Source organism: Oryctolagus cuniculus, chromosome 18 (genome assembly GCF_051225735.1).
Source record: "Oryctolagus cuniculus isolate XC-2025 breed Fujian yellow rabbit chromosome 18, ASM5122573v1, whole genome shotgun sequence".
Taxonomy (NCBI): domain Eukaryota; kingdom Metazoa; phylum Chordata; class Mammalia; order Lagomorpha; family Leporidae; genus Oryctolagus; species Oryctolagus cuniculus.
Window position 1 is genome coordinate 43725222 of NC_142884.1, and position 14050 is coordinate 43739271.

Here is a 14050-nt window from a genome sequence, read left to right on the forward strand (position 1 = left end):
GTGGGAGCCCACGATGACCTCAGGCGGCTTAAATAACGCTGATGCACGAATGAGAAGGAACAGGCCCCTTCAATCCCCTTCCCATCTTCAGATGAGGCCCATTTGGTGCTGTCTTAGCTCCTCTTCCAGGTCCTCAAACAGCACACCCCAGCCCGAAGGTCTGTACCCTGCAACAGCTCCCGGCTGCAGTGACACCAGCACAGGGTTTTCTTTTTGTTTTTTCACTTAGTTCTAAGGTTACTGTTGTTGACTTACAGAAAATGATACTGGCTTTCCATTTGCAGTGTGAAGTCAATGAATCAAAGTAAGCGTGCAAAGAGCAGTGAATTAAAGAAGTATACAGGGCGGGGGGGGGGGTGGCATCCTGGCACAGCAGGTTAAGCCGCCACCTGTTATTCTGGCATCTCATATAAGTACTGGTTGGAGTCCCACCTGCTCCACTTCCAATCCAGCTCCCTGCTAATGCATATGGGAAAGCATCAGAGGATGGCCCTAGTGCTTGGGCCCCTGCACCCATACGGAAGATCTAGACGGAGTTCCAGACTCCTGGCTTTAGCCTGGCCCAACCTTGGAGAATGAACCAGCAGATGAAAGATATCCCCCTCTCTCTGTAACTCTGCCTTTGAAAGAAGAGAGAGAGAAAGAGAGAGAGAGAGAGAGAGAAAGAAAGAGAAAGAAAGAAAGAAAGAAAGAAAGAAAGAAAGAAAGAAAGAAAGAAAGAAAGAAAGAAAGAAAGAGAAAGAAAGAAAGAAATCTTGAAGGAGGGAGGGAGAGATGGAGAGAGAGGAGAGACAGAGAGAGAGACAGAGATATGAACTAGGTAAATCACAGCACCAGTGATGTTCCAATGTTGCCAAAATCACAGTGGAGGTAAACAGTTGGCCAGACCCTGAGAGCTGCTGACCTGAGAAAGGGAGAAGACGAGAGCAAAGCCAGGAGTGGAAGCTTCCACGGCAACACGGCATCAGCGGTGGGAGAGGCAGCATGGAGGGAGCGTGGTGTACCTATCACCAAGACCTTGACCTCCAAGCCCAGGAGCCCCAAGCTCCATCCACACATCCCGCGGCAACTGTGTGTGGCCAACCAACCTGCTCGTGAGCAGGCACAGCAGGAGCTGGACCCCCAGCCATGGCTCTTCCCGAACTTGCAGTCAGTTCTGATCAACGAATGACCCAGAAACAAACTCTCAAGAGCTACACACAGAACCCATTTCAGGGAAGCCTGCGACCAGGCACCCGGGGTCTCGACCATCAAGATCAGGTGCCTGTGCACAGGGAGACCCCACCTTGCATGATTCGTGTGGGTGGGGAGCTGAGTGCTCAAGCCACTGTGGACAGCGGAAGGATCCCCAGGGCACTGAGGGTGGGGACAAACCATCCCCCAGCGAGTCCAGCACAGCGGGGTCCTCCCCATCTGGGAAGAAGTCATCGTGCTGTCTGCCTGGTGGTCCCGGACACCCATCCTGAACCTGAGAGTGATGAGGCTGCTCTCCGGGGTACAAGTGTGGGTCACGGGAAGCCCAGGAACAGCATCCTGCAGGGACGTGACCTTGCACCTGCACCTGCACCCCACAGCAGGCCTCGCCCAGGGTATCTCATCAGCTGGGTGCTGGGTGGGTCCCAGAGATCCCCAAGCTGGGGGCTCTGCTCCTCTGACCCCACCAAGTCTCCACAGCTCCCTGCCCCTCCCAGCCGGGGACCCCACTCACAGGTCCTCTGCCTTCATAGCCTATGTCCCACCTGCACTGCAGACCCTTCTGATACCATGCCGAGTCCTACCTGATCAGGTGAGCTGCAGGTAATCCAGCTCCCAGCCTGTTCTCTCCCTCTGCGATGCCTCTACTTTGGGTTTTTCCTAGACTCTGCAGGCATAGTGGGCCCAGGCTAGGTCCCTAGTCACTGCACACTCTTTCCCTGCCCAGCTGTGGCCCCGCCCCCACGCCCAAACCCTGGGCAGCAGGAGGGAGGGGACACGATGCCAGGGAGTTAAGCCGAGCCAAGCGTCGGTGCCCTGGAGCTGGGAACCACCTGTCCTAAGGGCCCACCGCACACCAGACCCACCTCCGCAGCCTCCCCACTCAGCATGGCCCCGGTCCCCAGGGACCAGCGCCCAGCTCTCTAAGCTCAGAGCATGTGCCCAGGGATGGCAGGGCATCTGGGCGGAGCCTGAGCCAAGTTCAGGAGGTCTCCGCAGCCGCGGGCTCCCATGGGAGAATGAGAACTGCTCAGCACAGGAGCTGCCTCCCTCCCTGCCAGGCAGGCAGGCTGCTCCCTCTCCACACACATGCACACACAAGCAGCCCAGGGCTCACCCCGGGCTGGACCAGCACTGGACCAGCCTCTTGGATCTGTGGCTGCTTCCAGGCCCCAGCAGTTTGTAGCCACAGGAAGAACCCGGACCTCTGGGCTTCCCTCACCTCATGTACAAAATGCAGGTGGTTTCGGGGACTCTCGTACTGACGATGCGGACAGAGGAAGTGCTCCCCATGAATAAAGAATGAGCATTGCTGAGGCTGGGGCTGTGGTGTAGTAGGCTAAGCCTCCGCCTGTGGTGCCGGCATCCCATTTGGGCACTGGTTCTAGTACCAGCTTCTCCTCTTCCCATCCTGGTCTCCGCTGTGGCCTGGGAAAAGCAGCAGAGGACTGCCTAAGTACTTGGGCCCCTGCACCTGTGTGGGAGACCCGGAAGAAGCTCCAGGCTCCACACTGGCCCAGCTCCAGCCATTGCAGCCATTTGGGGAGTGAGCCAGTAGATGGAAGACCTTTCTGTCTATCTCTCCCTCTCTCTGTCTGTAACCCTACCTCTCAAATAAATAAATAAAATCTTTTTATTTTAAAGAATGAGTATTGCAAAACTGAAGACCAAATTCACATCACAATGTTCACAAAGCCCAGGACCGGAGAAATCCACCTGGGGTGTCCAACCTGGAACTCTGAGCTTGAAGCAGGCCTTGAAGAGCAATGGCATATCACAGAGGTGCCCCCTACTGCACGTATTCTAACTGGGCGCGTAGGGTCATGGAGTCTTCAAAGAGTTCAAGGGGCATGGGAATCACCAAAAAAATGTACACAGATTTTGAAATGTTACACTACAATAAACTCATCTTTTTTTGAGGCATTGAGACAGAAACAGAGACAGAGCTCCGATCCACTGGTTCACTCTCCAAATGCCTACAACAGCCAGGGCTGGGCCAGAAATGCAAGCCAGGTCTCCCACATGGTTGGCAGGAACCCCACTACTTGAGCCATCACTGCAACCTCCCGGGTTGTGCATTAGGGAGCAGAGCCAGGCCTCTAACCCAGGCCTCTGACATGGGGTGTGGGTGTCCTGAAAATCATCTTCATCAGCAAGCCAAATGCAAACCCTAAGAAACTTATCTTTTAATCCCATTTCCCATAAACTTTCCAAAGTACCCAGGTAATTCAATACTATGTACTAAGTGCTAAGTATTTCTAGGATGTTTGCTCCATGCCATACATATTGTTGCATTTTAATATTCCCAACAATCAGATGAGTTATATTGTCAGCCCATTTTAAAGATAAGAAAACTGAGGTTTACAAAGATTAATTAGTCAATATGCCAAGGGCATTACGAGACAGAAATGGCCAAGCTGGGCTTTGGATATGGGTCACTGACGTCCAAGATCATGGTGTGGACCACTGCAGAATGTGTGTGTGTGTGCGCACGCGTATGCTGGAGCCACGGGCACTGCCTCTCCCCATGGAGCCCCACCAGGAATCCTGGAGGAGGGATGTCTCAATGGCATCCCCAGTTGCAGCACAGCCACCTCTCAGGGGCACAGGTCAGAGGGGAGATGCCCGTGACCAAGGCAGACATGCTGACTCAAGCCACAGAGCCCTGTTTTCTGGCTCAGGCAGCCCCTCTCTGGGACCCAGCCCAAGAGTCCCACTGGCTGAGCAACCCTCCAAAAGGCCAGGGCCAGCCTGTGCCCAGCAGCCTCCCTGTGGCTCCATGAGGCAGTCCCAAGCATGGTTCCACAGTCAGGAAGAGACTCAGGGACGCCCACACTGTACACAACATTATTTATTTATTTGAAAGTCAGAGTTACACAGAGAGAGGAGAGGCAGAGACAGAGGTCTTCCAACTGCTGCTTCACTCCCCAATTGGCTGCAATGGATGGAGCTGGGCTGATCTGAAACCAGGAGCCAGGAGCTGCCTCCAGGTCTTCCCATGTGGGTGCAGAGACCCAAGGAGCTAGGCCATCTTCTACTGCTTTCCCAGGCCATAGCAGAGAGCTGGATCGGAAGAACGGCAGCCGGGACTTGAACCGGTGCCCATATGGGATGCCGGCACTGCAGGTGGCAGCCTTACTCACTACACCACAGCACTGGCCCCACCCCATCAGGGATTGCATACTCAAGCACTCAGATGTGTGCCCCAGCACTGCAAGGGGACTTCGAAAGTCCACAGAGAACAAGAAAAAAAAAGCTGTTTACTTTGGTGCAAGTCAATCATGAAGCCCACGCACAGCGTTTTCGTAACACGCCTTGTCCGAGAGCTCTGTGAAGACCCCTCATGTCACTCAACTGTGTCCCCTAAACTGCACTGGAGCCAACATGCCATCTACCTGAGCACAAGCCTGAATACTGAGAAAATCAGAAGCACATTACTAAAAAAAAAATGCACAAGCCATGTAAAATTGGGCTAAGCATCCCTGCCATGGCCCGGGAACCCCACAGGAATGGCGGCTGTTCCCTGAACCCCTCGAGACGTCTAAGCTCTCCTGTCTAAGCTGGGAGCATCTCACAGCACCGCTGAGGCCTCTGCACGGCACCTGGCCACAAGCAGACAGGACAGAAGGGGTGAGCTGGGTCCTGTGGGGAGAATGGGGCCCAGGGAGGGGCGGAGGGGAGCCCTGGGGCTCTGGAGGCTGTGGCGGGGCCAGCACCCAGTGCCTGTGTGGCCTGCACCTGCTGTATAGGCATCCACATCTACCACCTAGCAGGACCATTTCCACTGCCCCCGGATCTCCACGTGTCCCCCTCCAGAAACATCACCATGATGGGCTTTGCAGGCCTGGGGGAGATTCTGGGGAGGGGGAACCCCAGCCCCAGAGCCACAGAAGAAGGGGGAGGTTGCCAGAGGCGTGGGGTGGGGCAGCTGAAGTCCCAGACACGGAGATAGGGGGGCAGGTGGTCCCTCCATCCCCTCTCCAAGGGCTCTCACCCCGGCCCCGCCTCCTGGCCTCTGCTTCCTGAGTCTGACTGGCCACACCCACTACAGATGAGGAAACTAAGATTCAGGGCAGCGCGAGGCCTCTGGGACTACTCAGCTAACCACGCAGCACGTGATTGAGGAGGCGGGGCTGCCTTCTAAGTCATCGGCCACAGGAAACACTAGGCTGGCTGGATTTGTGCAAAGCCACCTGCCACACAGCACCCCAGGAAGAGGGTGCACTGACAGCCCCTGATGGACAGTAAGTGATCACCCAGGATCCTGCGTCCAGCACAAGGCATGGGGGCGTCACAAGCTCACCCCTGTCCATCGGTGGACACAGGGAGAGGAGACAAGACCCCCCCCCAAGCCAGCTCAGGTAAACACAGCCCCGAGGGAGATGCCACGTCCACAGCCTGCCCCAGGCCGACTCTGCTGTCCCCAGCTGGTCACTGTGCATAGCACAGGCCTCCATGTTCGCCGAGTGACCGGCCGGGCCCCCATCGGTGTCAGGGCAGGGCTATGAGCAAGCCACACGGGCCTGACCATCTGCGGAGCTCCGCACCGAGGCACTGTCATCGCCTTCCAAGAAAGCTGCTGAGGCTTCCTCGTGGGTTCGCTTGGCTCAGAGCTTCCTGCGGACAGCTCTGACAAGCCCCGAGTTGCTGGGTCCCTTGAACCTCCTACAAGGGGCCTCGAGTGGCTGGATCCCCGGGAGCCCCCTACAAGGGGTCTGGTGTAAGCCCCTTCTTGACGATGTTACGGCTGCCTGGGTGACAGGGTGCATGGTGGGCCTGGCCTAGAGGAAGCACTTGGCAGTCCCGGCACGAATAAATAAATAAAGGAATACATAGACGCAAGCACAGATGGAGGGAGGGAGGGACGCACGGATGGCTGGCTGGATGGTGAAGGGAGGAGGAGGAGGGAAGGATGAGGGAGGGGTGGGATACTGAAGTCCAGGATTTGGTGTAAAGAAGGCCCTGGAGAACCCTGGTAGGAACGAATGAACGAATGAATCTAATCACAGAGAAGCAATGCTAGGGGCCCCCATGGTGGAGGCCTAGGAGCCAAGTACGGAACAGTTGACCCAAAGGGGCCACCAGGGGCAAAGCCTGTCCAGGTCACCCAGGTCCCAGGGGCCCAGTCTTCCAAGCAGCCTGTGTTAGCATTCTTGCATTTGAAAGAGCTTTTCAGAGAAAGAAGGGCACTGGGGGACTAGGAGGGGACTTGGGTGGGAGTGAGGGCGGGATGTCACCAGAGGGCAACGAATGGGTAGATTAGTAAGCAGGAGCTCAGCCTCCATGCACCTGGAGACTCCGACCAGGCCAACCCGGGGAAACCCCTCTCGCTGACGCCACTCTCCTCCCAGCACACCGAGGGTCACAGCGTTGGGTGCGTGTGCATGTGTGTGGGTGCGTGTGCGCGTGTCTTCCCTGCAGACCTCAGCAGAACGCCCCTCCCACCCACCAGCACACCCTCCCCAGGAAGCACTCAAGCAGCCCCCACCCACCCCCAGCCCAAGCCCAAGTGGGTGTTGCCCTCTGCACACGCACGCCCACGGCCCAGCAATGAAAAAGGAGTGCTTCCCCCACCTCAAGCCCCCACTCTGGGGGCTCCCTGCACCCATTCCCTCCTCCGGTCACCCTCCCGTTCCCCAGACACTTCCAGAGCACCTACTCTGTGCCAGGCTCTGCTGCAGGTGCTGAGGCAGCCAACGCCCCGGCAGAGCCCTGCCTGCCCGCAGAGCCAGCCCAGCCGGGCGCTGTGTGAACCAGGCTGTGTTAGGGAGCCTCTGGAAGTGGGCAGGGAACACCTGCTGCCCGCGTGGGCTGCAGCGAGGACTAAATAGCCTCATCCAGGCCGAACACCTCGGCCCCGTGCCTGACACACGGGAAATTCTCCATTAACAGGTTGTCGTCTCGTGCCCTGTCCACATCAGCGATGGCAACAGCAGAGGTTGCCAGGAAGGACTCCCCCGCCATACCTACCTCAGACCCCTGCCCTTGTTGAATGGCGTCCCCTATGCCTGGCTCAGCCCTCCACGGGCATCTTCAATTTACCACTCCTGACCTCACTCGTGCAAGCTGAGCCCACCTCCTCCACACTGAGCCCTGAGCCCATTAACCTCAGCAGGGCCCTCCAGGGGCCAGCCCTCCCTGGCCCCCCACCCCAGCTCTCAAATCCCCTCTGCAATGAAGTCTGGCCCCTTCCTGTGACAGGCAACCCACTGCTCTCTGAGCCTCCTTGTCACACCAGAAGTGACCTCATCGTGATCTCTAAGGGGGGCCCTGCTGGCCACCTCCCAGGGACAGGAGTGACAGGACCCCCCAGCTCCAGCCATCCACCCTAGGAAGGACAAATGGTGGGGCACCTGTTACCCGCAGCCATGCTTCAAGATGACACTGCCATTCCCACTCATTCACGCCTTCAACAGGTAGCCAGGAGGAGGAGACTCAACCTTCTGCTGAATACGGCAATAAATCAACACGGAAGAGTCAGGTGCAGGTGGCGCTATAAAGAACCGCAGGGCGGGAAAAGGGTAGCGAGTGGGGTGCTCCCCTGGACAAGTGACAAGGTGACATCTGAGCAGACTCCTAACGCAAGCGAGGAAGGAAGCCAAGGCAGGCTCTGAAGAGAGCTTTCCAGGCGGGCGAATGGCAGGTGCCAGCACTCCGGAGCCACTGCGTGCTACCGTGAGCTGAGCAAAGGCTGAGATGCCAAGGCCAGAGCCCTGCCCCAGAACCACAGGCCGAGCTGCAACCCCCCAAAACCCACAGGGACCTCAAATCCAACCCTGGCTCCCACTCACTGTGTGACCTGACGCTGGTCTCTCAACCTCTCTGGTCCTGGTTTCAGCAACAGCGAATGGTGGCCAAGCATCCTCCAAGCAGGTGCCAGCTGGGGGAGGGGGTGGCAAGGAGGTCCCCAGGGTCCTCCCGAGTCTGCTGCTCTGTGCGAGAGGCACCCACCGTTCCTCCCTACCCCATCGCGCCATTCTCACGCCTGCGCCAGCAACGCCACGCAGGATTGGTACTCTTGCCAAAATAGCTATTAACCCAGTAGCCAATAATAACACGTTATTCTATCAATTTGCTCCTGAAACGCTGTGTAATTGCAGAACCCAAGTTTGCCATCTCGGTAGCCTGGTTACGACATAAACAGAAACTCACCAGCCCTTCCCCAGCAGAACAAGTGGCTGGCCACGAGAAACCCCCGCTACCACGGCGCACCCGTGGGAGCCCTGGGCTAGCTGTCAGCAGCCCACAGGCCTCGCCATCCGCCTGGCCTGTGGCCTCTGACGGGACGGCAGACCAGAGCCAGGGTCGTGCAGCTTGGAGGGTGGCCAGGTCGCACTCAGGAAGTGGGACAGACAGCAGAGGGTGTGAAGACATGGAGTCCAGGGGCTCATGGCAAGCAGGCGCTTAGGGACAGCACCCCAGCCATGGGATGAGAGCCAGACCCCCTCCCAGGAGACAAGAGGGGCCGCGGATAGACAGGTAGGGTGTGCAGGGAAAGACAGGGGGCAAGCAGCGTCAGGGAGCTCCCCCCGAGGGCCCGAGACAGTGCCAGTGCCTCCCTGGAAGCCGGCCCCCTCTCTGTCCCCCTCTCCTTCCTTCTGGATTTGATTGCAGCCTAAGCAAACTCCCCCGTCCCGTGGAGCTGGGAGCCGGCAGCCGGCAGCGGGGCTCTTGGCATGGCGGTGCAGACGCGGACCTGTTTTATTCATTCTCCCTCCCGCCCCTCTCTTCCCACTCCCCTGCTCACCAGGGCGGCCGTCCCAGGGCGAGCTGGCGGACACCAAGACAGCCGGGGCCCCAGCTTGTGTTCCCAGCACCCGTGGCAGGGCCGGCGAGGGCTGGAGAGGCGCTTCCCGCTGGCCCACGGGTGACCCTGGCCACAGCCACGTCCCCGGCCGCCCTGGCTCGGCCGGGGGAGAAGGATGGGCTGGGGCGTGTTGCTCCCGCGCGCAGCGCTTGGCGGGGAATCCAGCTGGTGGGGAGAGGAAGGGCCTTGGGGAGAGAAAGGGGGTGGGAAAAGGAGCAGATGGGGAGGGAAAAGACAGGAGGCCCAGGACTCAGGCCACGTGGCCAGAGGTTGACCCAGTTGAGGGCCCCAGGCCCCAGGGGCGATCGGGACGTCCTGCCTCCCCCTGCTGGCCCGGAGTGCCCGGCCCCAAGGTGGGGGCTCAACGGAGGACCACAGAGAGACAGCCAAGGGTCCCTGGGACAGCGGCCCGGCTGCTAGGACAGGGTGGAGGCCAGCCCCTCGGCGGCCCCTGGGTGCGGTGGGTGGGGTGCTGTCTGCGGGAAGCAGCTCTCAGCAAATGGAAACCAGGCCTCGGAAACGGGCCGGGCTGCAGCCACTGCACAGCTCTAGGGAAAACCCCCCACTGCTCCCCGAAAGGTGCCCCAGCCGCAGCAAAAGGTGGGGTTAAAAATGCAAGCACAGCAGGGGCCGGGGAAGGGGGGCCAGGCCCTCAGGCTGCAGCCACACCCCCTCCTTCCCCGCAATCGGAGCGCCCCTCGCCCCTCTTGTTGGCAGATTCCACTCCCAAAGCCCGCCGGCCGCAACGGGCAGGAAAAAGCCAACTCACAGGGCAGTTTTCTTCCCTTTCCCCTCTCTGCATGGCCTTCGGGCAGCTTCCCGATGGACCGAGGCCAGGCAGCCGGGCAAGGACGAGCTCCCTGCTCCCATCACCCACTCCAGTGGGCAAAGGCTGGGACTCATTTCCCAAGGAAGGGTGCGGGGCCCCGGGAACAGACAAGGCTGTCTAGGTCACATAACTGGCTGACGGCTCAGAACCGGGGGGATAGGCCCCAGGGTCCTCACAGCAAGATCTCAGTGTGCAGTGGCACTCAGTGGGTACAGAGGTCACCCATCCATCTGTTCACTCATTGATTTGTTCACGCCTCTGGCCGTTCCACAGGTGTTGGTGACCTGCGTCCAGCCCACTGGGCACCCAGGTGTCAACACAGCTCCACAAGCTCCTAGCCCAGGGAGGCAGGAAGACATGGATACGTGGTGACATTTGCTGTGAGTGGAGAAGCACCCCCAAGGGCTCTATGGGGAACAGGGGTACTCTGGGGTGCCGGAGGACTTCCTGGCAGAAGCAGCCTGTCCATTACAACCAGCAGGGTACATAAGAAGGCACGGGGCAGGAAGGAAGGGAGGGAAGCGAGGCCCAGGCAGAGGGCCCAGCATGTGCAAAGGCCTGCTAGGGAGTCTGAGCGCCGCCTAAGTCCCGTGCGGTCCCTCACCCCCAGCCGTGGTGGGTGGCCCGACCCTAGGCCCAACACGGGGGATCTGCCAGGGCACCTCTGAAGGCCAATCCCACCCTCTCTTTCCCAGTCCAAGTCCTTGTGGAAAATGTGTGCGTATGTTTATTTTTTAAGGGGGGGATGGGAAGAGAGACAGGAGTCATAAAGGTCTTTTTCTTTTCAGGAAAAAAAATTAATAAATAAACAGAGCCTCGAGAAAAGGGCACGGACAGGCCTGTGCATCTGTAACCACGGAACAAATTAGAATTAGCTGCTTTAATCAGCTCCTAATGGCCTGGCTGTCCCGAGTGGGCCCCGCACACAGCAAACTGCACAGCAGAAACACGCAGGCCAATGTCAGTTTATCCTACAACAAAGGGACTGTCTAAATAGTGCGAGCAAAACGCAGCGAAGGCCGGCAGAGCTGGGGAGACAGATGCGGCCCCCCAGATCCTGGGCGGCCCCTGCCTCCTGGCTTTGCGTCTTTGAACGGAATTGTTCTTTGGGCTTTTGTTCTAATTATCTAAACGTGTGTAACTGTTGTACAGAGTCCTTTAACCAGCAGAGGCGGTGACTGAGCCCCCACCGTCCATTCCAGGCTGGGGGAAGGGGGCTGTCCCAAACCCCAGGCTTTGTACACTTCAGAGGTCCACGGAGAGTCAGAGCTGCACGCGTGGCCGCGTGGCCTGCAGCCACCTCCACACAGCGGGACACAAGGTTGCACACATGCACACTGGCACACGATGCACGCAGTTCCTCCAGCTCCTGCCTGACAGCTGGAGGTGGAGAAGCCCCTGGGAGGCTGCTGTGTGCACACCTGAGGCCCAGGCTGGTAGCAAGGTCGCTTATTTCCCTGGAGTAGTTTACGCAACTTGCCACCTGGGCTGAGTCATTAGGGCAATTGAGGAAGGGGAACAAAGGACCAGGGGAGGGGCTGCCCCCCCCCCGGAAGACAAGGGAAGGATGCTGCTGGGGTCCTTATGAGCCTGGGGTACGGCAGGAAAGCCGCTCCACACCAGCCAACCCTGTAGCCCTGCATTCAAGTCCAGAGCAGCAGCCGGTGCTCGGCTCAGCCAGCTTGGGCACTACCGGATCTGAGCCTCTACTCCCTCATCCATAAAATGGGAAACAATATTAGCACCCACCTCCAGGGCAGGGCGCTGATTCTGAGTGAGCACCAGTGAACTGCCCAGCACGGAGCAAGCCGGGAAAACACGTGCTGCTCTTCCTACTGGGCACGGAGGCCCAGAGAGGGCCACCAGACGGCAGTGAGCCGCACGGCCAGCCAAGGGCTGCTAGTGCCCCCACTTTGCGCAGCGTCCCATCCCTCAGCCCCGCAGTGGGGCAAGGGAGCATAAAACAGGGCAGCAGGGGGTCTGTCCCAGGAGCTCAGTGATGCTGGAAACGGAAGACAGTGCTGGGCCCTCTACATACTAAACACACAGACCCACGACGAGGTTTAACTCATAACAGGCACGACAAGAGATTAGCAATGATTACAATACACCATGAGAGGACCTGTGTGGGCAATCTCTCTCTTTCTCTCTCTCTCTCTCTCTCTCAATTTTTTACCATACTGTCACCTTCTCATAGAAAGCCCACAACAGCTCCCCTTTGGCATGTTAGAATGGCCAGTATCCCTACTGTTGTGCTTTGGGGACATTATTAATTACAATTAATGGTATTTCAATACAGCACCATGACACCTGGACAGTCAGTCTCATAAACAAGATATAAACAAGATAACAACGAAGGGATGGACAGTGGGTGGTGGATATAGGGCATAAAGGGATGGTTCATTCCCTGGGTGTGACACAGCAGGGTGGCACAGGACTTCATCCTGCTACTCAGGGTGTAAAACTTCTGTTTGCGGCTGGCATTGTGGCACAGTGGGTTAAGCCAAGGCTTGCAACGCCGGCATTCCACACAAGCACCGGTTTGAATCCCAGATGCTCTGCTTCCTATCCAACTCCCTGCTAAGGCACGTGGGAAAGCAACAGAAGATGGCCCAAGTGCTTGGGTCCTTGCCACCCATGTGGGAGACCCAGAAGAAGCTCCTGGCTCCTGGCTTTGGCTTGGCTCATGCTTGGCTTTGCAGCCATTTGGGAAGTGAACCGGCAGATGGAAGACCTCTCTCTCTCTCTCTCTCTCTCTCTCTTTCTCTCTCACCTCTCTCCAACTCTCAAAAATCTTTTTTTTAAAGATTTATTTATTTATTTGAAAGTCAAAGTTACAGAGAGGCAGAGAGAGAGAGAGAGAGAGGTCTTCCACCCGCTGGTTCACTCCCCAGTTGGCCACAACGGCCAGTGCTGTGCCAATCGGAAGCCACGAGCCAGGAGCTTCTTCTGGTTTCCCATGTGGGTATAGGGCCCAAGGACTTGGGCCATCTTCTACTGCTATCCCAGGCCATAGCAGAGAACTGGATCAGAAATGGAGTAGCCGGGACTCAAACCAGTGCCCATGTGGGATGCCGGCACTGCAGGTGGCAGCTTTACCCACTATGCCATAGCGCCGACCTCAATAAATCTTTAAAAAAGACATTTTTTTTGGAAATTTCTTTAAAATTTATTTACTTGAAAAGCAGAATGGAGAGACAGAAAACAAGACAGAGAGAGAGAGAGAGAGACAGACAGACAGACAGATTTTTCCCATCTGCGGGTTCACTCCCCAAATGGCCACAAAAGTCACATCTGAGCCAGGAACTCCATATCTGGGTCTCCCACATGGGTGGCGGGGGCCCAACCACTTGGGCCGTCTTTTGCTCTCTTCCCAGGAGCATTAGCAGGGAGCTGGATTGGAAGCGGAGTAGCTGGGATTTAAACCAACTCCGATACAGGATCTGGGTGTCTCAAGTGGTGGCTTAGCGGAGCCACGATGCTCACCCCTGCAACCCTCTAGTCAATATTTTCACGCTGCAGCTGATGTTGAGTAACTGGAACCTCAGAGAGCAAAACCAAAGATACGGGGGAGGTCACTATACCAGAAATCAAGCAGGGCACAGAGCCGCCAGGATGATGGAAGCTTCTGGAAAGGTTCTGAACCAGCACAGACAGCAGCAACGGCACACGGGAGCTTGTCCATTCAGGCTGTCTGGGGGTACAGGCAGCTCACCTGCTTTCAGGGTTCGGGGCTGAAGGGCTCTTTGCCAGATAGTTGTAGTTCATTCACTCTGGGATAGGTACTAGGGTTTAAGTCCAGCAACACCCAGGATCAGTACCACCGTTCACCCCACATCACAGAAAAGGAAACAGAGGTCGGGAGGAGGGACACCTGCACCGACGTCACGTGGTGGCGAAGGCACAGGCAGCGTGTCAGCAAGTGTGCCGGGCTCAAAGCTGCACGCTCACACCCTGCTGCCAGCCCTGCCCGGGCTGCTCTCCACACTGCCCTTTCCCTGGGAGGGTTCCCAGGAAGAAGCTGACACCCAGGAGTATTTCTAGCCCCTGGCAGGGGCGGGGGGTGGGGGCTAAGGCTGGCTGCCAAGGCTGCAAGAGCATCAGACCACCTAAACAGACCCGGGGGCACAGCCCCTTTCCGCACAGGACCCCCCCCTTCAAATCCCCAGAGTCCCAGACCCCAGTGCCAAGGACGGGGACAGCAGTGCCTCTATGCCCAT

General features: G+C 57.7%; 1 protein-coding gene across 4 annotated transcripts in view; it reads right to left on the reverse strand.

The window, feature by feature from the left end:
• Positions 1-14050, reverse strand: part of ZNF423 (zinc finger protein 423) — a 327810-nt gene that overhangs the window by 150377 nt on the left and 163383 nt on the right. Inside the window, exon 1 of one of the 4 annotated variants that reach the window (XM_051833902.3) lies at positions 8942-9152. The exons of the other annotated variants lie outside the window; for them this stretch is intronic. The gene's annotated coding sequence lies outside the window, so the exon portion shown is untranslated. Of the gene's footprint in view, positions 1-8941; positions 9153-14050 lie in introns of those variants that run through there. 4 annotated transcript variants of the gene reach the window in all.